Source organism: Lissotriton vulgaris, unplaced genomic scaffold (assembly GCF_964263255.1).
Source record: "Lissotriton vulgaris unplaced genomic scaffold, aLisVul1.2 SCAFFOLD_408, whole genome shotgun sequence".
Classification (NCBI taxonomy): Eukaryota; Metazoa; Chordata; class Amphibia; order Caudata; family Salamandridae; genus Lissotriton; species Lissotriton vulgaris.
The window spans coordinates 1,146,992-1,170,384 of record NW_028240805.1 but is presented as its reverse complement, the minus strand read 5'-3'; the positions used below and the strand labels follow the sequence as shown (position 1 = coordinate 1,170,384).

The 23,393-nt window shown below is 45.1% G+C and overlaps 1 protein-coding gene across 2 annotated transcripts in view; it reads right to left on the bottom strand.

Moving 5' to 3' along the window:
- LOC147672867 (leucine-rich repeat-containing protein 4B-like) overlaps positions 1 to 22,767 on the bottom strand; it is a 258,404-nt gene extending 235,637 nt beyond the window's left edge. The window contains exon 1 of one of the 2 annotated variants that reach the window (XM_086947965.1): positions 22,687 to 22,767. The gene's annotated coding sequence lies outside the window, so the exon portion shown is untranslated. Of the gene's footprint in view, positions 1 to 19,097; positions 20,466 to 22,686 lie in introns of those variants that run through there. The other variant, XM_086947964.1, reaches the window with a different exon arrangement.
- Positions 22,768 to 23,393: the final 626 nt, after the last annotated feature.

The following is a 23,393-nucleotide window of genomic DNA, read 5'->3' as shown; positions in this document are numbered from 1 at the left end:
ATCATCAAACGCCCCAACATTTGACGAAGAGCCCGTGGTTTAGACACAGTTCCCATTGTGAGGGTGTAAGAGGTAATAAGATGACATTGCTGGAGTGACAGTGTCTATGAAACAAACACGTGAAATCCCCATGCTAAGGTACCGGTGCAACTTAACTCCACCTGCGTCTTTACCTGCTCGCGACCTCGTGCATGACATCATTGATGGCATCACCAATGCAATGAGTGTCGACACAACTTGCTATGCATTTGGCATATTACCACTACTTCAGTGTCCAAACACAGTCATATCAGAGGGAGTGGAAAAACAAGGGGAAATACTGGAAACAGCATGAAATATACAAGCATACAGAGCCACAGGCACTCTGTGACTAATGCCACCTTATTAGAGTACGCGGGACATGACTTCCGCATGTCAAGAAAGGCACGCTTCACCGTGTCCATAAACACACATGCTTTTGTTAACAACACTTAACGCTCACAATTAAACTATCATCAACGTTCCTAAATTGGGCCATAGGCATATTATGCCAGTTGTTTTGTTTTCCTCTGTAAAGGCAGAGAGTGTAATGTGCAGTCAGTGAGGCAGTAAGCCGTGATCTCTCCTGGTAGTCAATTTCACTATGGTAATAATATGGAATTTGACCAATAGCAAATCATGAGTGAGAGCACACTTGTTTCAAAGGCCATGTTTGATAGGCCACATGAGGGTCACCTGGGCATCATGGTGACATGATATTCCTAACAGGGTGAAAGAAATGCGCTTTATACATGTCAACAAGACTCATAATGATAGATTTGCACCAAACAGCACACAACCCATTATGTACTCATTATATTAAATGGTTTGGTTAGCAAGAAAGAGACAGTGCTTAATTTGAGCCGGATGTTCCCGGTGGGGGACAGGGGCACTAATTTTTTGGGACCGGCATTTATTTTTCAGCATAAGACATTTACAAAGAGCAACCTATGGAAAAACAAACAAAGCGGAAAGATGGAGGAAGAGAAAGACGGAAAAGTCGCCATAAAAAAAATATCAGGAACCTGCAAATGGAAGATAAAGGGAAAGCGAGGTTCTGTCAGTGGACAAAAGAGGCATAAGGTGGATTTAACACTACGCACCCCTGGAATTAGGCGCGCCAACATTTAATTGCACCGGCCATGGGCTTCTGAGCAGAGCTTTGGACACTGGCACTCACTCTTATACAAATTAAGCACTGGGACGAGATATACATTTTTCAACCTCAGCAGTGTTTATGAGCATTGTTAAGCTGAAAATCCAGTGTAGTATAGTATTGGTTGAAAAGAAAAAATGTGTTCATTTATGTGAGTTTAAAAGTGGGTTTAAAACATGTTTTGCGCGGTTTAAAATTAGGTGTTGAAGCAGGAATGAGGGGTTGTGCAGCTACTATTTTCGATGCTCAGCTTCCATTTTGATACTAATTGCACATAGCGACCTCAGCATGGATGAGACAGAGAAATTGCAAAAGATAAAAACAATGTTACCGGTCGGATTACCACTACCAGTTAGGCAACAATGAACAGTACTATCATTTGGTGTCATATACTGACGCTATGCCTTTAATGTGTTGTGACTTATTGGTTTTTCTTTTTGTGAGGTTATATGTGTTTTGGTTTGCATGGATGCTATTGCTTGTGGTTTGAACTATAACTTGCAGGTTTCGATAGTTTGTAGTACTAATTTCACATGTTGTTTTTACAAATAGATTATAGAAATAAACCAGGCTAAAATACCTTCCATTTAACCTTGTTTGTTCTGTGAATATTTTGTTGATGACATACACATGCAACAGCTGGGTGCCTAGACTCAGGCCCTGCACCCAATTAGCCACGGGCAGCCAACCCCATATGGCCATAGCCATCCCCAGACCAAGGGTGGGCTAGCTCATTTTAAAAATAGTGTAAAACTGTATTATTAGATTTTTTTTAATTTTTAAAGGTTCACAGACTCTTGCATATTCATGGACTATGGTTGCACTTTCCAACATGGTTCATGGATCTGGTCTGCAAAACCCAACAGGACGTCCAACAAGTTTACAAGAAGTGTTGCCAGGTTTTAGGAGTCCACGAACTCCCCGGCAAAACCAACATTCAGTTTAAATACTATATATTGTAAGAGGTGGATCCTTTCGGATCCCCACTCCTGACAGGGGTTCAGGGGATTTAACCCAGGCCCACCTTGTGGCTCTATGCCTTTTTTCAGGACGCGGGGACCAAGCCCCGCTTTATTTAATTGCAGCTGCACTAGATTTTTCTCTGTTGTGGCAAGTAAATCAGAAGCTCCAGGGCTGCGAACCCTGCTTTTGTTTTGCAGCCCATAAATGGTTAACGCAAATAAAACTACCTCATCTAATCAGATTTTATTTAAAAAGTTTTAATTTCGCCAACGAATGAAACACAAAACTGGGGTTCAAGGCCATTTCCACACTAATGGTCCAGATACCTTTTACTATTTAACCCTTTCAAGCCCAACCTGGAACATTTGTAAAATGTTATTTGGGATATTTTAAAACCAAGTTAGCGTTTGTATTTCACTATTTATTTATTTATAAAGTTTTATATAGCACGAACTTGATCCTGAAGGATATCAGAGCGCTTTACAATTTGAGGCAAAGGTAACAAATCAGAACATTAGTCTAACATTGGGAATCTAATGGGCATTGAATCAGCTAGAACAAACATAACCGCTCAATATAACCTGAGTGCACGAGTAGGAAGGGGCGACACACCTATGTTAATGGTGTGGCTGAAGTGACACGCCTTCTGCTCTCAAGGCGCTATATGTTTGAGACTTTAGTGGTCATGTACAACTTTGAGCTAATGCACCGCAAAGGAAATTCCATGATTTGCTGTAAACTAAACCCACACAATTTCCCCCTGATTAAATCCAAGAGGTCACCTGCTTACATTTATTGAGCGAAAACATCCAGTAAATATAAGATATAAGTAATATTTGCTGCAGAATGCACCAATTACAGATGTAATTCCTCACTGATGAAAGATATTTACCTACACCCAGTAAATGCCACTCACCAGGGTGTGAATATTTACTGGGTGTGGTAAACATTCTACTCTTGTGCAGTAAACACCTCATCTTTCTCCAGCCTACAGCTAATTGGGATCTCAAATTTGCATCGAGTCCATCAGCCCACATCTCAGGGCGTCATGCGCTGATGCGGGCACATGTGCTAGCAGCGTTTTAACAATATAAGAAGTTCTGCTCCTACCTTTGCTAGTACCACAATGCACTCTCTAATATTGATAACGTGAATCAATTTTCCAGTTGGTCCACCTATGGTGGGACCTCATGGTCTTAGATGTCACTTGTGTATGTGATTGCTACGCCCACCTTTGCCTCTCACATGCAAAGTGTTACTTTCATGTATGAGTCCACACCACATTCAGGCCTTTTCCCACACATGTACTATATGAGCAATTTGAATACCCCTGAAACACTTATACACTGCACAGAACTCTGGAATATCTCGGCAGCACCTACTTTGGGTCTGTAAATTGTACACCACTATGGTAGCAGCTCCCTAAATTATTTAATGAAAATCCTAATATAATTGCCACTTAGTGGAGTCTTTCAGCAATTCTGGGATATGTATGGAATGTGCTTTTGACACATTTATTTATTTAACAGTTTTCCATAGCGCTCATTCATTGTGAAGTATGTAGATGTTTACAATCCCAGAAACAGTGACATCAGAACACTCATCACTGTACAACATGGTCAGATATTTGAACACTGGTGATAGGTTTAGATCAGTGTAATCAAAGGTATAATAGTCCAATTAGCAATAGATAAGGAATGAGGATTAGCAGTAGTAGCAAAGATAAGGATGGTGCAATAAGTGAGGCATCAGATGGCACTGATGCTACGGGAAGGGCCTTGAGTGAAGGCAGGAGAAACTGCTTTATAATAGATAATAACATCGAGAATTGCACCAAAGGCCCATCACCAAAGATGATTTCAGGTTTTAGCAATAGCAAAAGGTGTCAAATAGTCCACAGTACATACCAAGCTGTAACAGTTTTACTCGCAGGTGGAAATGGACCTCGAATGATTGCCGAAGAAATGGAAAAGGTGTACAAGAAAGGAGAGAATGAAAGAATTAATTAATTGATAAAGCACGGAGTCCACCAATAGGCAATGTGAGAGAGTGAGAAGCAAAAGTAGGTAAAAAAGGCAAAACCAGAATTTGTGAAATGGAGTAATGTGGTGCCATAGAACAATAGAGATATGAACCAGATTAAGTAAATAGAAAAGTTTTGAATTTTTTCTAAAACATATTGTGATTCTCAATAGTTTGTGACTGGTTTTAAGCCTTAGCTGCTAGAACCTACAACGGTCTTCCTCCCATACACATTTATCTGTAATGCGGAAATGTCATACAAATCTTGGTGGAAGATCCCTAAGAGCGTGGGGGTTCACACCTTCTAAAGCTAACTCCGATACCTGAAGCACTTGATGCAAAGCGTGCTTTATGGACCAGACATGGTGCCTTAAGCTGTATGTGTGCGGTGACAGGAAGCCAATGCAACCTGTGCCTATCTTCACTAATGTGGAAAAAAATGAAAAGCCTGAGGCTAATATCATGGCATGGTTCTGGATTAGCTGCAGGCGGGAGGAGTGTATCCGGTAGCCCCAGATAGCAGGGATTGGTGGAAATAATTCTAAAGCACCTACTACAATGGACCTTTAGCTCAGAAAAAATGGCATTCAGACGTATTGTTAATTGCTAAAGCTGAAAGGAGTTAACGGACACAGTGGCATTAATTTGGACTTCCAATGATACTTTCTTGTCAACTTTAAAGCCTTGATTCCTAAATACCTCTGAGGGCATGGATGGGGGATGCCACACATCTGTGGGCCAAGTTGGACAGGAGCCACAGATCAAAATGTCTGTTTTGTCTGCATTAAGTTCCAATTTATTAGCACTCATCCAAGACTGGATAGCTATCAGAGTTGCTTAAGACACACACTCCAGTTCAAAGGAGCATACCAGATGTATCAACGGTCAAATATAGATGGTAAAATGAAATAAAGACAAGGAGCATCCCTGTAGGACCCTGAAATTAACATGTCTCGTGTTGGATCTGAAGGAGAAAAGTTCCAGAACCAGACTGCGATCCGAGGGAAAAGAGCTTAACCAACTCAAAGCAGAACCTCTCAGCCCATGTGACAAACCCTCAACCAATTTCAAATATTCAAATGGGGGTGGGGTCGCACACTACTCACACACCGGCGGTGTCGCCCCTAAGGACTCTGGTCAATGTAGTGTGCGACCCCACCCCCATTTGTAACTTTAAAGCTCCCTTGAGCAGTGGGCTGACGAGCCTGGGATCCCGCACCTACGCGCCGGAGTGGTACTATACCTGGCAGATATTGGCAGCCATCGGCAACCCAAGAACACTGCCTATCTCTGCTGACGAGGGGTGAAACCCCGAAACACGTGTCCACGGATGGCGAAGACAGCGAAGATAGCAGAAGATCGAAAGATTATGCATCGCGAACACTTCACTACATTGACCAGAGTCCTATGGGGTGATACCGCCGGTGTGTGAGTAGTGTGCGACCCTACCGCCATTTGTAATTTTAAATATTCAATTGTGTTGAACGCGGCTGAGAGATCTAGTAACAGAGTCTTCTGGGGAGGTCCTTATACATATTTAACCTGAGGTTATTGACAATTGATTCTAATGCAGTGTCTGTCCCAATGCCAAGTATAAAGCCTGTCCAGTACATATCCAGAAGGCTATGAGTTTCCAAGTGTTCCAATATTTCTCCACAGTTTTGGCAAGCAGTGGGAGCAAGGAGATGGGTCTATAGTTGGAAGGCAGTACACGATAAAGATAAGGTTTTTCAGAAGTGGTTTGACTATGCTTTCTTTCAATGACTGAGGAACCGTACCAGGGTGTGCATGTGCCAGCATATGCAGTAATTGGTGGAGGGGGGATGGGCAAAGATCATCGGACGAGACAGAATTGGCAGAAAAGAGTAATTTACAAGTAATGGATTCCTGAGTAACTGGAATTAAATCAATAGTTGGAAGGGGGGGGGGGGGAGCCGGCTCCATACTGGGGGAAGAAGGATAAGCAACAATATGTTTTGACAAGAGAGTGTCAATATAGATTGCCCAATCTATTCAACGGCGTAGTCAGATACATAATTGTTGGGATGGAATAAGAGAACAATCTTGATTAGACAGATCATTTCTAATTTTAAAAATAGTTCTGGTTGAATTATAAGTCGTATGGACTAGTGCATCATAGTAGACAGAGTTAGCGTTCTTTAAGCAAGCTTTATCATAAGTTAATTGCCCTTTATAGAGACTCAGGGTTTTCCATCTTTAGATTATGAGAGAACCAGGGCTGGGAGAACTGTCTTTCTGGCAGAGCTCTTTCAAATTGAGAAGCTGTATTTTTTATGGTAGAGAGCAGCGAATCGTTGATTGGGCAACAAATACATCAAGATCAGGAACATTGATCTTAGTTGCCTGACTGTCTCTAAAAATAATCACAGTCTCTCTCTGTGAAGTTAGTTTTCTCCCAGAGATATTGAGAGGCAGAGTAACCGTGTGCCTTATGGATTTTTGAAGGGTCAAGAGTAGGCATGGGAAAAGTACATGGTAGTCATCTGTCCATACAAGAAGAGCGGAGGAATCAAACTGGACCAGATCCACAGAGCTAGAAATTAAATCAATTATATGCCCTTACTGATGAGTAGGAAGGTTGACAGCCTGTGTAAGATCCAAATTAGTCAGCAAATTAAAAATTTCACGATAAATACTAAAATGAGACTCCTACCAGAAATTTAAAAATCTCCCGAAGCAAATAACTTAGTATAGTTAGTAGACAGAAAGCAAATGACTTAAAAAAAATATTGTAAAAATCCTGGGATATCAGGAGTTCTATAAACAGAGATTAAAAAGATAGATTAAACAGACGGTAGAGATTGTTATCCTACAGCAGATAACTTCATCTAGAACTGTATCAAACACAGAAGAGTTGTCAATTTTAAACATAAGATAGAGTATACAATTGCTGCAACGTCATCCTCTTTCTTATCGATTCTATCTTTAGCCCTGAGGAATGGCTGAAACAATATTTGGTGCAGGAGTCTCATTCAACCAGGTTTCCGTTAAACCACACACATCAACATTTATGTCATTAAAAGGCAGAAATAATCAATTTTTATGGTTTGATAGAGGTCTGGTATTTAACAAAGCCCCTATTAAATCCTTTTTGATAAGCAGCAGAACATCTAAGGACAGCCACCGCTGTGAATTTGGACAAAAGAGTAGACATTTTGCGCCATATTTGAGCGACAAAGCTTGTTCCAAGCCTGATTATGAATGGGCCAGGAGTTGCTATTTAAAGATGTGATAGTGCAGCCGTCATACATGATAAGGCAGGGATTCCTGCCAGATCACTTAGACCCAGTGCAAACGTGATTGACTTAAGATCCCCTTAAGCGTGCCTGCTGCACACGTCAGTGCGTCAATCCTGAATTTATGGTCAGAATCAGGATTACACAAGCTCTGAGCATCTGCACCAGAACTAGACTGCTGACCTCAACAACATGGCCACCAAGGGATGGGCAAAGACAATGGAGGAATCAGAGCTTGATCAACTCACGAGTGTGAAAAGTAAAATCAAGAATTGAAAAATTCCAAGTCCTCCTTCAGAAAATAACCAATTAAGAGCCCATCAAAATGTATAACGACCTGATAAAGTAAGAGTCTGATACACTTTACATAAAAATCAACATTATGGAACATGAAATGCACACTTAATATCAGCATTTAAAAATCATTTACAACAGCAGGTGCGGCTTACTCTCTTAAACATGCATCCATATATCAGCTCTGAGCTTATGGTCAGAAAAGGCCTTTTACATGCTCTGAGTGTTTGTTCCAGAGCTAGACCACTGGCATGGACATTTCCATGGACCATAGATGTATTCACTGTATTTAAAAATGGTGCTGCTGTTATGTGCTACGATAAATTAGTGCTATTTTTCACAGGGGCCACGCTGTATCAGATATCAGATGCCTGCTTGATGGCTATCCGGTTGCAACCACAACATGTTGTTACAGGTAAATGCAAGATGTACTACCACAAACAAACGTTTCTTCTAAACACTGTGGCTGAAGAGTGTCAGACCCAAAGGTACTGGACAACTTCCTCTTCAAATTGCCTGTAAAACAAATGATTTGCCCTGTTAAATGAAGTATCTGCCTTCATGTTTTCAAAAACAATTTAAATTGTCTCCAATTCCTCCTAATGAGAGACAGATTTACAAGTTAGACTGATTTGGTGCCTCGTGGGGTTGGAATAACAAAAAGTCTTCAGCTGCTTTTTTGAAGTCCAACCTTGCCCTAACCTAATGCCCTATGGGCAGGTGTGCTGTGTACCTCAAACTCTGGGGGATAGACTGTTCTATGGCTCTCATAATTAGATGGATAGTCTGGGCCTTCCTTCATATGCTTTGGGGTCAAACTCTGCTCTGGATGTCGTACCCTGGGGTCACACTTTGCCCATAACCTCATAGAGCTGAGATAAACACTGCCACAGACATCATATCTCAATATTGCATTGTGTCCGGCATTGCATGTCCAAGGGTCAGGGTATGTCAGGAAGAGATCTCGGTGTCACATCGTCAGAGGTCCAGGCGGGGCCAGCGGTTCCTGCACTCAGGGCCCGCCTGTCTTCTGCACACATGACCCATAGAGCTGAATGCTGGCATGAAAGGTGCCATCTTCCAGTGACAAGCATACATGAACCACCCGTGTGTTACCAACCATAAAACACCCATTTGAGTTTCGCCGGCCTTCTGGGCCGCTGAGACTGAATTAGGAACGTTTTGCAGGTTCTACATGGGCCAACGTCAATCTTGTATTGTATTGTATTGAATTGGGCATATATAGCGCAAATTGCCACCCTATGGGTATCCTGGCGCTTAGACTTAAGTATGACCACAACATGAGCAGACCGGAATAACTAAGGGAAAAAAACTAAAGTTCAGTCCTTGGGAAAAGCCAGGTTTTCAGACTCTTTCTGAAACTGGTCAGGGTATTGGATGTCTAATGCTCTGGGGCAACTCATTCCATAAGTGTGCATCAGCCACACTGAAACCTCCACCCCCCCCATCCTAGATTGTTTGAATCTGGTAGCCGTAATCAGATTTGCACTAGAGGAGTGAAGCTGCCTCTTGGGATTATACCAGGTAAACTTCCCCTGCAGTGGGAAAGGTCTTGTACTGCTCTGTACGCAATACTGAGCGATTTAAAAAAGACTCTCTCCTTAATAGGCAGCCAGTGAAGATCTCTCAAGGCCAGAGTAGTGGAAGACCTACGCTGTTTATTTAACACCAACTTTGCTGCCATGGCGCGAGACCTAAAAACTAGAAAGGATTCTTGGCTTCTCTGTTGAACATTCATCAGGATAAAATATAATGTGACCTGGATTCACCACTACTTGGGAATTGTAAGGTACGGCACGAGAGGATATGTGTAAAGGGTATGCCCAGACGTGGGTCCCTTGTTCGCTGTGCCACTGGATTCAAGCTAGCCTGGCTGATGATACCCAGAAACCAGTCCCAGGATGCTTGTTTCTCGCCCAAGGAGGATTTGGCCTGGCAGTTCGGGCTGGACTGTTGTCATGAGGCACAGGGTCAAGATTATTTGCATAGAGCTGGGTCCACACTAGGGTGGCATAATGAGCAAAAGAACGATGGATTAAACCCAGATCACTTGACTGGGGGTGAGTGGTTGAAAGGTTTCAGAACTCTGTCCATCATCTTGTTGTATTTAATAGAGGATATGTGTTATGGACCTAAAAAGTAAACATTTTACAAGAAGAAATGGATTTCTTGGAACCATGAAACTACAGCACTTTTAGTATTTTTACTGATTTCTGTTTGAATATGAAAATGCGAGGATCACTTGAAAATGTATTTGTGTGCAAGAATTTGAGAATGAATTTGATAAAAGAAATTATTTTGATATACTCAGCATAAACTTATTGTGGAATTACCATATTTAATACAAAGGAGAGTACATATCATGCACTTAAGGAATATGATACATTTTAAAGTAAAATGTGTATGAAAAAATTGACAACAGTAGTGATATTATTTATAAATGGAAATATAATAATTGGGCCTGTGTGCAGGGAAGGAGAGTATCGCCTGCTCAGGGGAGCATCATACATCTGGACCATCCTGATATCTGAGGTTACCATGAGTCTATGGAGTGCACCTCACACAACACTCGCTGCACGAAGCTGCTCTGATGCTACCACTTCACATTGGTCACATCGGGTCTGATTCACAAAGGCAATCAAGACAAAAGTCGAACTTTACAACTTTTGGTATTCACAGAGGTCATTTATGAGTCACATCTTTGTGTCTGCAGTCGGGCCGGAATCTCCGCACCCGGATCGTACTCTAGGCACTCGGGTTGTACTCTTCACCTGGGGCCTTACTCTCAGGCGATACTCTCCGGCATGGCCCGATGAAATGTAATCAATTGGCCGGAATACAATTTTTTTCAAAAATGAACATTAGGCACGTGTGATAAATGGTAGAGGAGGACATGAAAATCAGTTTGGGCAGGGAAAAGGATGTGGCTGTAGACTACATCATAACCTAGAAAAATGTGCTCCTTTACATCATGGTACATGCAGTCCATGATGCAAAGGAGCCAACTTTTCTGGGATATGATGTGGGATCCAGCCACACCTTTTCCCTGCCCAAACTGATTTTCATGACCTCCTCTACCATTCATCACATGTTCCTAAGGTTCCTTTTCGTAAAATCTTTTATTCCAGCCCATTGATTACACTTCATAGGGCCCGAGTCGGAGATTATGGCCCCAGCCGGAGAGTGCAACCCGGGTGCAGAGAGTACGGCCTGGATGCGGAGATTCCGGTCCGACTGCGGACGTAAAGATACGACTCGTAAATGACCGCTGTGAATACCAAAAGTCGAAAAGTTTGGCTTTTGTCTCAGATTGCCTTTGTGAATCGGGCCCATCATGTTATACCTGCTGAAGGCCCCAAACACCTGACATTGGTTTTACTCTTTACAGGAAGATCTTCGTAGATTGCACAATCAATGTGTCTTTGGAGTGCATCTCCCACAATAATATCAGCATAGGGCATTTGAGATCTCACATAATCTTAAATGTTTTGAGTACCTCATCCTGCAGCTAAAGGAGCTAATAGGAAAGTTACGTGAGGTATAATTCTTGTTAAGCCCAGATACCTGTAACATTTTATATGGGAGTTGTCCAAGATTCTGGGGTGACTATCACGCCATAGAGTAGGTCAACAGGAAGCTGTTGTAAGGACACCTCTCAACAATGAGCACCTCATCGCCGGAGTGCCAGAGACACCAAGCATCTGTGCTTTTTTCAATGGAACCCCCTGTGCACCACTCTCAAATGCTTCAATCTGCGGACTAGTTTCTTACTCAATAGTGTGTGCGTCACTAAAGGCCGCACTGATCAACGTGTGGACGTCACTGAAAATGGCGCTACAACCAATCCCCAACTGTGGCTCATGTTGCATTACGCTGGTCACGCACTGTGTGCATGAACCTTCCGTCACTTCGCAGATGGGTGCAGGACTCGAGTGCTTGTTCCTTGGATTTGCCGTGGCTTTGCTCACTGAGATTGTTTCCAGAAGGAGCTGATTGAAGTACACATTCACCCCGTGCGAACTGGCATACGCAATTTGGGACATTTGGGTGGACACCCTCATTTTTGAGGACATATACACTATACGAGGAAGTTGCCTCGTTCACCTTGGATCCCCATATCTGTGGGCTTGACTTTCAAGTACCCGTGTCCTGATGAAGCCTAAAGAAATATTTGGCGGAAACGCAACCGCGACTGCATCGACACCATTCTAGGGAGTCCCCATATATTGATATCTTGTGTTTCATTTCTGGCACCTTCTTCCCTATATATATTGTTGTGTAATAAGAATTTATAACTTAGGCGCTGAGAGGATTTCCTTTATAGCTTTATATCACTCTAAGGGTGTAGTGAATAATGTTTATACTTATTATTTTTCTTTTTCCTTTTGTAGGGTACACAGTTTGTTTATATGTAATGTATATAATGTATTTGTATGATGTGTATATATTGTAAAAATGTATAGTTTATATATTATTTCTGTTGTGTGCCACCTTGTCCTGTGATGCGTATATCTGTGTTTGTAAATTTGTGAAATCATATGCTTTGCAAATAATTGTACATTACAAGGTAACTAAATATATCTTGTGTATAAAGTTTTTTGTTGAATTGATCCCTCTATAACCCCCTTTTTCTACTTCCTCATCCTTGTGATGTCCCTAGCCCAGGTTTGGGAGGGTTATTTGGGCAACGCCCAAACGCCAACGCTCACTCCTCCATGGCACAAAATACAAACAGTATTTACTGCACCCCTCCTCACATCAACATTTGTTCTTCCTCTGCACTGAAGACACAAAGTATTCCACAATTCCTCCATTGCACTGAGGCAAATAGCACCTGTAGCCTCAGTGAGGACATATGCACCTCCTCCAGGAAACTCCTCACAAATTGGATGTAGAACGGCACACTCCTTACTCCACCACGAATTCCAAGAATACAGCTGGACAGCTGGTCAACAGGAACATCAACAGCTGGAGTCATTTCCACAGACTCCGTGTTTTCGGATTGCGCACTTATGCAGGTATGCTAATTTGCTTGAAGGTTTATGTATATTCCTGCATGGTTAAAATCCCATATTGTTGGCAATATGTGGAAGTCAATTAAACCACAAAGAAAATCAAGTTAGAGCTTTATTGAAGCATCCATACATCAAGAGAGGAGCAATGCAACTGACATTGGAACACTCGTCAGAATACAGAATGTACATCAATGATAAACACAATGAGATCAATAACATCAAAAGAAGACAACATAAGGTTAGTTTGAGTACTACACATGGACACTAGCTATAGTGGAACACAGATCCTTAACAATCTATCTTCTAACCCAACAGTCTATACTCTACCAAAGGCCTCAAGCACTCATGTTTACCATTGGTCGTTGGAGTGTACATAACTCTCGCCCCAGTAGCTCCTGCTACTCTGGTGCTACCCCGCAATCCAGAACATATTTTTCTAGACCACATATCTAGCATTGTTATTTACTTTCTACCGGAAGGCCTCCAGTACTTGCAGTCATTCCCAGTCCTTGGGGGCACCTCGCAGAACAACTTCTGCAGATGGCCCTGGATCTCTCACGCAATCTTAAAATATAGAGCATGCCACAACTGGAAACTAATAAATATAGGATATAACGTGTCCCCCTAGTAGGTAGAGCTTTCTGCAGCACTTGATACATGGAATGCCTCAAGCTTCTGTCAATCAAGCACACCTGTTGCAAAGCTGACTGCGTGAGGTGGCATTGGTGGAGCACCCTATCCCAGACCTGGATATATATAGGGTGCCCATAAGCACTCTCACCTATGGGTGCCCCTGACAACGACTTCTGTGGGAGTTCCTAGTACCCTTATTCACCCTTAAACTCTTGAGCACACGTAAACAACAGAGGTTGCAAAATATATCATATTTGAGATACATGGCACTGCTTGTAGGTACAGCTTCCGCCAGCACTTTATACAGGGAGGCCATAAGCACACCCAGCACAACAACCTCCGCAGGAAATGCCAAAACTCTCCTACAACCTGAAACTATTGGCCACACCTAAACTACAGAAGGTGCCAAACATGGGAAATAAATGGTCATAGCAGTGCTGATAGGTACAGCTCCCAGCAGCACTATAAGAAGGAAGGCCATAAGCACCCCCAACACAACATCCTCTACTGGAGACACCAACATTCTCCTACAGCCTAACACTATTGGCCACAACTAAACTACGACACCAACACTCTCCTACAGCCTAAAACTATTGGCCACACCTAAACTACAGAAGGTGCCAAACATGGGAAATAAATGGTCATAGCAGTGCTGATAGGTACAGCTCCCAGCAGCACTATAAGAAGGAAGGCCATAAGCACCCCCAACACAACATCCTCTACTGGAGACACCAACATTCTCCTACAGCCTAACACTATTGGCCACAACTAAACTACGACACCAACACTCTCCTACAGCCTAACACTATTGGCCACAACTAAACTACGACACCAACACTCTCCTACAGCCTAAAACTATTGGCCACACCTAAACTACAGAAGGTGCCAAACATCGGATAAAATGGGGCATAGCACTGCTTGGAGGTAGAGCTTCCTACAGCTCTCTATGAAGGAAGGCCATTAGCCCACCCGACACAACATCCTCAACTGGAGATACCAACACTCTCCTACAGCCTAAAACTATCGGCCACACCTGAACTACAGAAGGTGCCAAACATCGGATAAAATGGGGCATAGCACTGCTTGTAGGTAGAGCTTCCTGGAGCACTTTATACAGGAAGGCCATAAGCACACCCAGCACAACAACCTCCGCAGGAAATGCCAAAATTCTCCTACAACCTGAAACTATTGGGCACACCTAAACTACAGAAGGTGCCAAACATGGGAAATAAATGGTCATAGCAGTGCTGATAGGTACAGCTCCCAGCAGCACTCTAAGAAGGAAGGCCATAAGCACACCCGACACAACAACCTCTACTGGAGACACCAACATTCTCCTACAGCCTAACACTATTGGCCACACCTAAACAACGACACCAACACTCTCCTACAGCCTAAAACTATCGGCCACACCTGAACTACAGAAGGTGCCAAACATCGGATAAAATGGGGCGTAGCACTGCTTGTAGGTAGAGCTTCCTGGAGCACTTTATACAGGAAGGCCATAAGCACACCCAGCACAACAACCTCCGCAGGAAATGCCAAAATTCTCCTACAACCTGAAACTATTGGGCACACCTAAACTACAGAAGGTGCCAAACATGGGAAATAAATGGTCATAGCAGTGCTGATAGGTACAGCTCCCAGCAGCACTTTAAGAAGGAAGGCCATAAGCACACCCAGCACAACAACCTCCGCAGGAAATGCCAAAATTCTCCTACAACCTGAAACTATTGGGCACACCTAAACTACAGAAGGTGCCAAACATGGGAAATAAATGGTCATAGCAGTGCTGATAGGTACAGCTCCCAGCAGCACTATAAGAAGGAAGGCCATAAGCACCCCCAACACAACAACCTCTACTGCAGACACCAACACTCTCCTGCAGCATAAAACTATAGGCCACACCTAAACAACAGAAGGTGCCAAACATTGTATATATATAGGACATAGCACTGCTTGTAGGAGAGCTTCCAGCGGGACTCCATACAGGCAGGCCATATGCACACCCAACACAACAACCTCCGCAGGAGAAGCAAATACCCTCCTACAGCCTAAAAGTTTTCAGTACACATAAACTATAAAATGTGGCAAACATCAAATATAAATTGGACTTAGCACTGCCGGTAGGTACAGCTTCCTGCAACGCTCTATACAGGAAGAGCATAAGCACACCTGACACAATAACCTCCGCAGGAAACACCAATGCTCTCCTACAGCCTAAAGGTGTTGACCACACCTAAACTACAGAATGTGCCAAACATCGGATATAAATGGGGCATAGCAGTGCTGATAGGTCAGCTTTCTGCACCAGTCTATACCGGAAGGCCATTCGCGCAGCAACAGAAATCCTCCACAGGGGAAGCCAGTACACGAGGGTGACCAGACGTCCCAGATTTCCCCAGACAGTCATGGTTTTCTGAGGACTATCCCGGTGTCCCAGCGGTTTCCTTGATTTCAAATACATGTCCCGGTTTTTGGGTCAAAGATCAAGTCAGCCTGCAAAGGACAATTGGATGGTATTCGATCATTAAGTAATTTCTCTGTTTCTTTCAGGCTGCACAGTGGGAAGTCTGCTGCACGCTCCCAGCAGAGAGGAAGAGGTCAGGTATTTACACAACATTAGCTATGACCGGGCCTCTACCCTGAGACCCCCTGCCCGCCTCCCCACTCTGTCTCCCTTCTGCTGGGTGCATGCAGCCGACTTCCCCCTGCACTCAAAAAATGGGACAGGCCAGACATGAAAAAAGGCTAAATACTTTGGTCCTACTTTTATGTCTGGCCTTTGACGGTTTTTACTTCTCATAATATGGTCCCCCCAAAGTACACTCATACAACCTTTAAGCCCAGAGGCGCTGGAAGCAGGGGTGTGGGGTGCTGCAGCCCTCCTAAAGAAAACCATGCTGGAGTTCAGAAGGTGAATGAGCAATAGAGATGCCTTTAGATTCTGTTTTGATCATGTCACCTTTGCAGGGCATTCAGAGACAATGGTCAAGTATCAGGCTCTGTCTTTTGAAAAATCCCTGTTCATTTGGAAACTGGTGTTTATTTGTATTTCTCTGACTGCAAAGTGAGAGGATGTTGCAAAAATGACCTAGGTGACAATCTTACTGGGGTACAGGAAGTGCAAGGAAGGCTGCAGGATGTCACTTTTTTTCCTGAATATATAAAAGTATTTAAATACTTGTAAATTAACTGTACAAATATTTCAAAATATATCTGCAAATAGGAAAGCACAAATGAAGCACATTTTTTGTAAGTGTGAAGTGTGATGGCAAGAAAGACATTAATAGGATAAAAATAAATCAAGACACTTTACTTAGTGCAAATGATAAATATTTGCTGAAACTCAATTTCCACTCACCATGGTTTGAACACTATATAGTTTTACCAGTAAAACTGCATGCCTGTGCAAATGTGATAGCCACTTCACAGGAAAACGTACAGTTTGCAATTTACAGTATGCTACCTCACCAGTGGTCCAAAATGCATCACCAGCTACAAACTACACCCTTACCAGTCTCCTGCTGAATGGGCGTGGCACACTTAACACACTTATTTTTGTGTGACTCTTGGATTTTTCACAATTCCAATGACTTCAGTGATGAAACATTAATGGCAGTACCCTCACTCTGAAAATTGTCCCAGCACCACTGGTCAAACCTTAAGCTCCTCTTCCCAAATCTACAGAACCAAATGTAACTCCTGGTGGGCACAGCTTCCTGAAGCACTTTGTAAAGATGAGCCTCAAGCTTCTGTGGCTGGCACCAATTCATGGAGGGCACCTCAGCCAAACTGTCTAAACGAGGTGGCAATGGTGTTCCCTCAACACAAGATATGTTGTTCCAGAAGCAAAAGGCACCTCAAACTCTTGACACTGTCTTTACTCTTCGCATGGCGTCCTTGACCACTTGTAGTTCCCACGTGCACTTGGCGCACACCTCACACAACATTCTCTGACTGAGGCCCAGCGCCCTCATGGAACCTTAAAATGTTGAGTTGCTTCCACTATTTCGGGGCTTCTTGTTTAAATGCATTTATTTTGATTGCATTTTATAATTTCAATTATTGTGAATGCAGCTGTACCAATCATAAATAATTGACACAAATAAAACAAATAATATGATCATATGAGTTGCTTTTTTTCAAAAACACAAAATAACCAACCCCCCTCTGTAAAACAAGGCCTTCAACTTCTGTGGTGAGCACGATCCATGGAGGGCTCGTCACACAACAGCGCCTGCATGAAGCACCATTGGTGCTTCTCTTCCTTACCTGTATTGTTATCTACTCTCTAGTGAAGACCTACAGGTAGCTCCAGTTCTGGGAGGGCCGCACACAGGACGCCCCTGAAGAAGGCCGCAATGCTTGGCCTTCCCCTCAAGTCCATGTGTTCCACTGCGAGCTGCGGTGTGCGCGTGGGCCCTCCCATGGGCCTGGCCCGCACTCCACCCCGCAGGCTCGGTATCAGTTTGACTGCCCCTCAGCGGGTGCTCATTCGTGTGGTGGCTGGCGCAGTGACAGGCACCACACCTCCTGCTGCGCTCTCCAGAAGAGGCCTGCGTTCGGCCACTGCGCGCGACCATCGGTGGCGCGCCATCGCACACGTCCCTGTGAGGCCCTCATATTCGGGGTATGTCCCAGCAGTGCCCCATCATGCCTCCCCACCTCGCGCGCAAAGCACCCCGAGATGCTCCAAGGAGCACACACAACATGACCGTGCTTGAGGCGTTTCGGAATCATTCTTAAGGGGGCAAACAGAGCTGCGGGGCTCTCCAGGCCTCTCCAGCATCAGCCTCCTGGAAGGACGCATTCTGGGGAGGGGCGTCTTATTTGGGGGTATCATTATTTGTAATGCATTCTGGTGGAGAGGGATACAATCATGCAGCCGAAGGGGGGGGGGGTTCTTTGGAGGACTGTATTCGCCTGCTTGCGACACGGGACATTATAAAGCTGCTGAGAGCACCCTGCGTACAGGGAGGGGGAGCCCCCTCTGCCAGGGAGCATCGTGCTGCTGTACCATCCTGACAGAGGTTCCTGTATGTAGACAGAAAGGAGCATCTTTCTCCTGGGGGTCTCTCAACCGAAGAAGCATAACGCACCTGGCAGGGTTAAACTCACCCCGAGGGGGCTTCCCTCGTGAGCGCGAGCCGCTCCGTGCTGAGGAATAGATGTTTTCTGGCTGGAAGCTTCTCCCAGCTGGGGACCTTCACGTTTATATGGGGGTAGAATTCTGGTGGGGGTTGTCACTCTGCGGGTGGTGGTGCATGCAACTGCACAGGGCCATTGGATGCGGGAGGGGTGCATCCTCGAGACTGGCTTGTGCATCGTCTTCGTGGGGGGGAGGGGGGCGACTTTACCGAGGATGCTCCAGTGCTCACCAGATTCTGCAGGTGGGTGCGTCACATTGCCGCTTGTAGGGTACACCAGCCCGAGATGGTGTTACATTTTACCATGTGTTCCCTATCCTGCAAACCCTGTCACCCCTATCCTTCCGCCACCCCCACACCCCTCCGTGGGGTGGGCCGCTACCTGGTCCCCGGGGACTTCCTATCCACACATACTTGGATCGCCCCATTCCGACAGAACCCCCTCCGCCCCGGAAAATGGGAAAATGACGAACAAAAGGCAAGAAAAGCCTGCATTGAGTCCCGGCCCCCGCCCCCCTCCCCTACCGGAGCCGAAGGACACGAATCATTTCTATGGTTACCAACTCACCCGTCTCCAGGGCTGCTGCCTGCTTCAGATGCCTTCCTCCGCTGCTCTGCTCCTGCTGAGCCCCCCTTCACCATTCCTTCAGGGGGGGTTGTCCAAGGAGACCCACGCAAATTTCAAAAGGGGAGCAGAAACGCAAAATACACACAGCGAGGGAAAAAATAATAATTAAAGGAAAATCTGTTGAAGGGTGGAGGGAGGGATCCTGTCCCTTTGGCGTCAGCAATCTTCAGCCCTCGCTTGGCCGAGGGTGCAGGGCCGAACCCCGGGGGTGTGACACGCGGGAGTCTTAACGCAATCAGAAAACCCCTTCACGGTACTGGCAGCATCACCGGGCCCCCATCTCTGCCGCCCCCTCCCCGTGTCACACACGCATCCGCGTGCGCACGGGTGTCCAAGAGCCCCCCGACAACAGGTGAGATGCGGGGGGATTCACCGCATCGCCGCCTTCCTGGCCATGTATCACAGCGGTCACGCCAAGCCCCCGCCGTGGCACGCACCTTGTCACAAATATGAAGGGGAAAAAAAAATCAAAAACAGTGGGAGGGTGGCTCTCCGTCCAGCTCCCGCGGGGATGGCCCCCCTCCTCCGTGCTCTATTCACAGACTCTGTCTCTCCCTCCGGCGTCTCTATTCACGAGCTCCGTCGCGCTCTCTCTCTCTCTCCTTGGCTCTCCCCTGTTTTGTGGGTGAAATAATTTCCCCTTTGTGGTGTGATTATGGTTTCCAGTCACACGGCAGTGCGGGGCATCGCTCTTAGCGCTTCCCCTCGGGCCCCTCCTTTCCTCGGCCCCTGCATCCGTCCTTCCCTTTATTTGATTTCACGCGGGGCTGGCTGGAGCGCCTCGGCTCGGCTGCGGAACAGGAGGCGGCGAAGCAGACGCCCCTGCCCCGGCTCACCGGGATGTGCAGAGAGGACGCGCGCGATGGGCAGGGAATGGCGCCATCCTTCGCCTCGGCTCAGCCTGGACCACGCGCCTTCCTCCCGAGCCAGAACCCGTGCAGCCGCAGCCCCTGCTCTCAGGAACGTCCCCGTCTCTGCATATCTCCAATATGGCCAAATACCTGTGCGCAAGGCCCGGGGGGTGGGGGCGCAGCCCGGCAGGAGGGGGGCTCAGGAGGAGCCTCTCCAAGACGATGGGAATAATAAATCCGTTCTTCCTCGCTGTCTTTCTCTCTCTTTTTTTCTGTCCTCTTGATCGCACAAATAAAACCCAATTATCTAATTACCAAGCCGCAGCCTCCTCCATGATTGGTCCTGGGCTGAAGCAGCAGCGAGGTGCAGCGCAGCGGAGACAGGAGCGTGTGCCCAGGCGGCCCTGGCACCACCTCCTTCCCCGGGACCCTCCTACCTGAGGGGAGGAGGGGCGGAGAGAGGGATGGGTACAGGGGAGAGGGAGGAAAGAGAGCCGAGGGGCCGTGCAAGTGAAGGAGAAGGACCCACACTGAAGGAAGTGCGGGGGTTGGGGGGTATCTAGGGCAGAGAAGAGAGGCGAGGGAGGGGCGGAGGAGATGAAGAAAGCGAGGAGGACAGAGATGGGGGCAGCGGAGAGGAAGGGTGACTAATGACCAAAGGCCACGATCATCATTTTTCTGTCACATCTCTCAGAATCTGGCCTGGGCTATCTTCTGAGCGCGACCACGTCTCTCAAAGAGAGTGGGCGGCAGAGGGTCCTGTGCTTCCCAGGGGAGGGCTGCACGCTTAGAAGAGCAATCTCTGTCATGGCTGGGCCTACTGTGTGTGAATCACTACTCTTCTCTGGGCTATTTTGGTTGTAAGCAAGAATCTGCGTGCCTGCATCACTGTGTGAGCATCTGAGAAAATTGTCTCTTCCACGCCTTGGCTTCCCCACAAGGGTCTGCTAATTGGTATGCTCCAGCTCTACCTTGGTCTTCCATTTTTGCATCTGGGGCTTCAAAACGCATGCTTTCTTTACCTCCTACTCTCTGCCCAGACCTTTTGCCAAATTTCTGAGGTCGAGGAATAAAGATGGGATCACATGAGGTAGACAGCAAAGTGAGGCTGCCCGCGTCTGCTCTGGGCAGCAACCATATCCCTGCTCCAAAAAAGTCCTGATGTGGTAGCGCTAGCAACTGCTGGGGGCAGGTTTGGGCTGGCACGTAGCATATCTTTTCCATAAGACTTCTATTCCTGACCTGACCTGGGCAGTATCGGGCAGGGAGGCTGTCCTTGCAGTGAGTGAGAGGAATGCCCTGTATTGAACATGGTGGCAGGCAGCTGGCGCTTGCTTCTATCTTCAGATGCAAGCACACCCTGTACAGCGCCTTAGAAACTACAAAAGGGCACCTTTGTGGTAGGGCACTGAAGCAATGTTTTTTTTTCTCCACTTTTGCTGCAGCAGATCTGGTAAGCGTGGGCATCAACACAAATGCCCAGAGGGCATCAGTAAAGATTCCCAGTCTTGGGCATTTTGGAGCGAGTGGCGTGGCCCTTGCTGGATTTTTTTTTTCTTGACTCAGCGTAGGGGACTCCAAAACATTACTGTATTAATATAACACTTCATCACCTTTAAAGGATACATATTGCTTCTATAGGCAGGAATGCTTAACGATTTTCAGATAACTTTTACAAAAAATCTTCAGGTTACAAACCAGGCCTGGGTCATTCATTAGTTTCAATGGAAGTAAACTATACAAACAGTCTTAAAACACTTAACACATTTATAAACTCGAGCATTACTACTCTGCAGCAACAAAATGGGTCATTTTAGTAAGGCATGGCAGGATAGGAGGCCAGAGCATTGGCAGGAGACTGGATGTATCAAGTCTTGGCCGCAAAACAATGATGTGACATACAGCTAGGACCATTACAACGTCGATAGAAGGTTTTAATCATTCGATGAATAGAATTATGGAGAACAATGAACCCAAAACAGGCCATTCCGTTACCTAAGAGATGGACTTTCCTCAAAGACACAACTTATCATCTACCTTTTTCTTTTCACTTTAGCAGGTCCTTTTAAAACTTTTAGTGCTTAGAGAACAAATAAAGCATCAATCACAGTAAAATAATTCATTAAGAGCAGAGCTACTGGAATTATTCGACCGGGAGGACACAACTATGCAGCAGGGTCTACTAAATCACGGAGCAAGAAAAGACACATTATGCTACATAATGTGGCACCATATGTCATAGTATTACTTCTGTATTCTGTCATTTCTGCACGTTATCACTACCTGGGCTAGTGTTTCTCCTCATTAGTATCCGGTTAATACACAATGCAGCAAGAAAAACACAGAAAGATGACTAGTCAACCTGTGTGAAAGGCCTTCAACTGCGCATCAATACATGTTGCTGTGCGTTTAGTAACTTTTGGGCTAGAAACAGCATTTTTTTGTTAACATCTGCAGTTTATGTAACAGATGATGCATTATGTGGCACCTGTGACAACTCCATAATTATGCACGAAATGCTGCAACTGCAAAATCCCACATATTCAATGATCCTGATTAAGAGCACCCCGCTATGCATGTCTTTACACATTTACGCACTCTATAACCTTGCATCGGTACATCATTGTAAAGTAGCATAAAGATAGAGAAGATGGGACAATACGTAAAGTGCTACATACCTAAAGGCAATAGGAAAGGATCCTTTTACATATCTTCTGAGGCCTTACATCTTGGACATCTTCGACTGCAGGGTTTGACCTAGAGACAATAGATAACCATTTTATCTTTTTAAAACAGTATTTTATTTGTTTTCTGAATTCAAAACAATGACATTTTACGCACAATTTTCTTTAAGCATCACTCATGCATTGTTTCTGCCGACACGGATAACTATGTTAAGCAGGCAGAAGAAGGTTCATCAGATAGGCTCTATAGGGTAGTGTGTAAGATTGTAAAAACCCTTAGGGACTGATTACAAGTATAGGTGCTATTTATTGCACCTGATAAATAACGATTCCACGGGGTTCCTTATTTCCTGAGTGTGAAAATAACACCAATTATAAGTCTCAGGGAAATAACTTGGATTTTGGTTTGTAATACACTATAATCTGCATGATACAGTCATTAGCGTATGAGTTTTGTTAAATTTAGACAGGCTTGACCGACCAAAATTTAATGAAGGTTGAGGTATTTAATTCATCTAATAATTATCGGATGCATTAAACACCTACACACTCTTTTTCTGACCTGTGTGTAAAAAGAGCTTTTTGCACAGGTTGGTATACACAGAGGTAATAATGTAAAACCCATAAAAGACACAGGGATGGATTCTAGAGGATTCACGGGTGAGATGGGTGGCAAACAGGAATTAAGAATATTTTGTAGG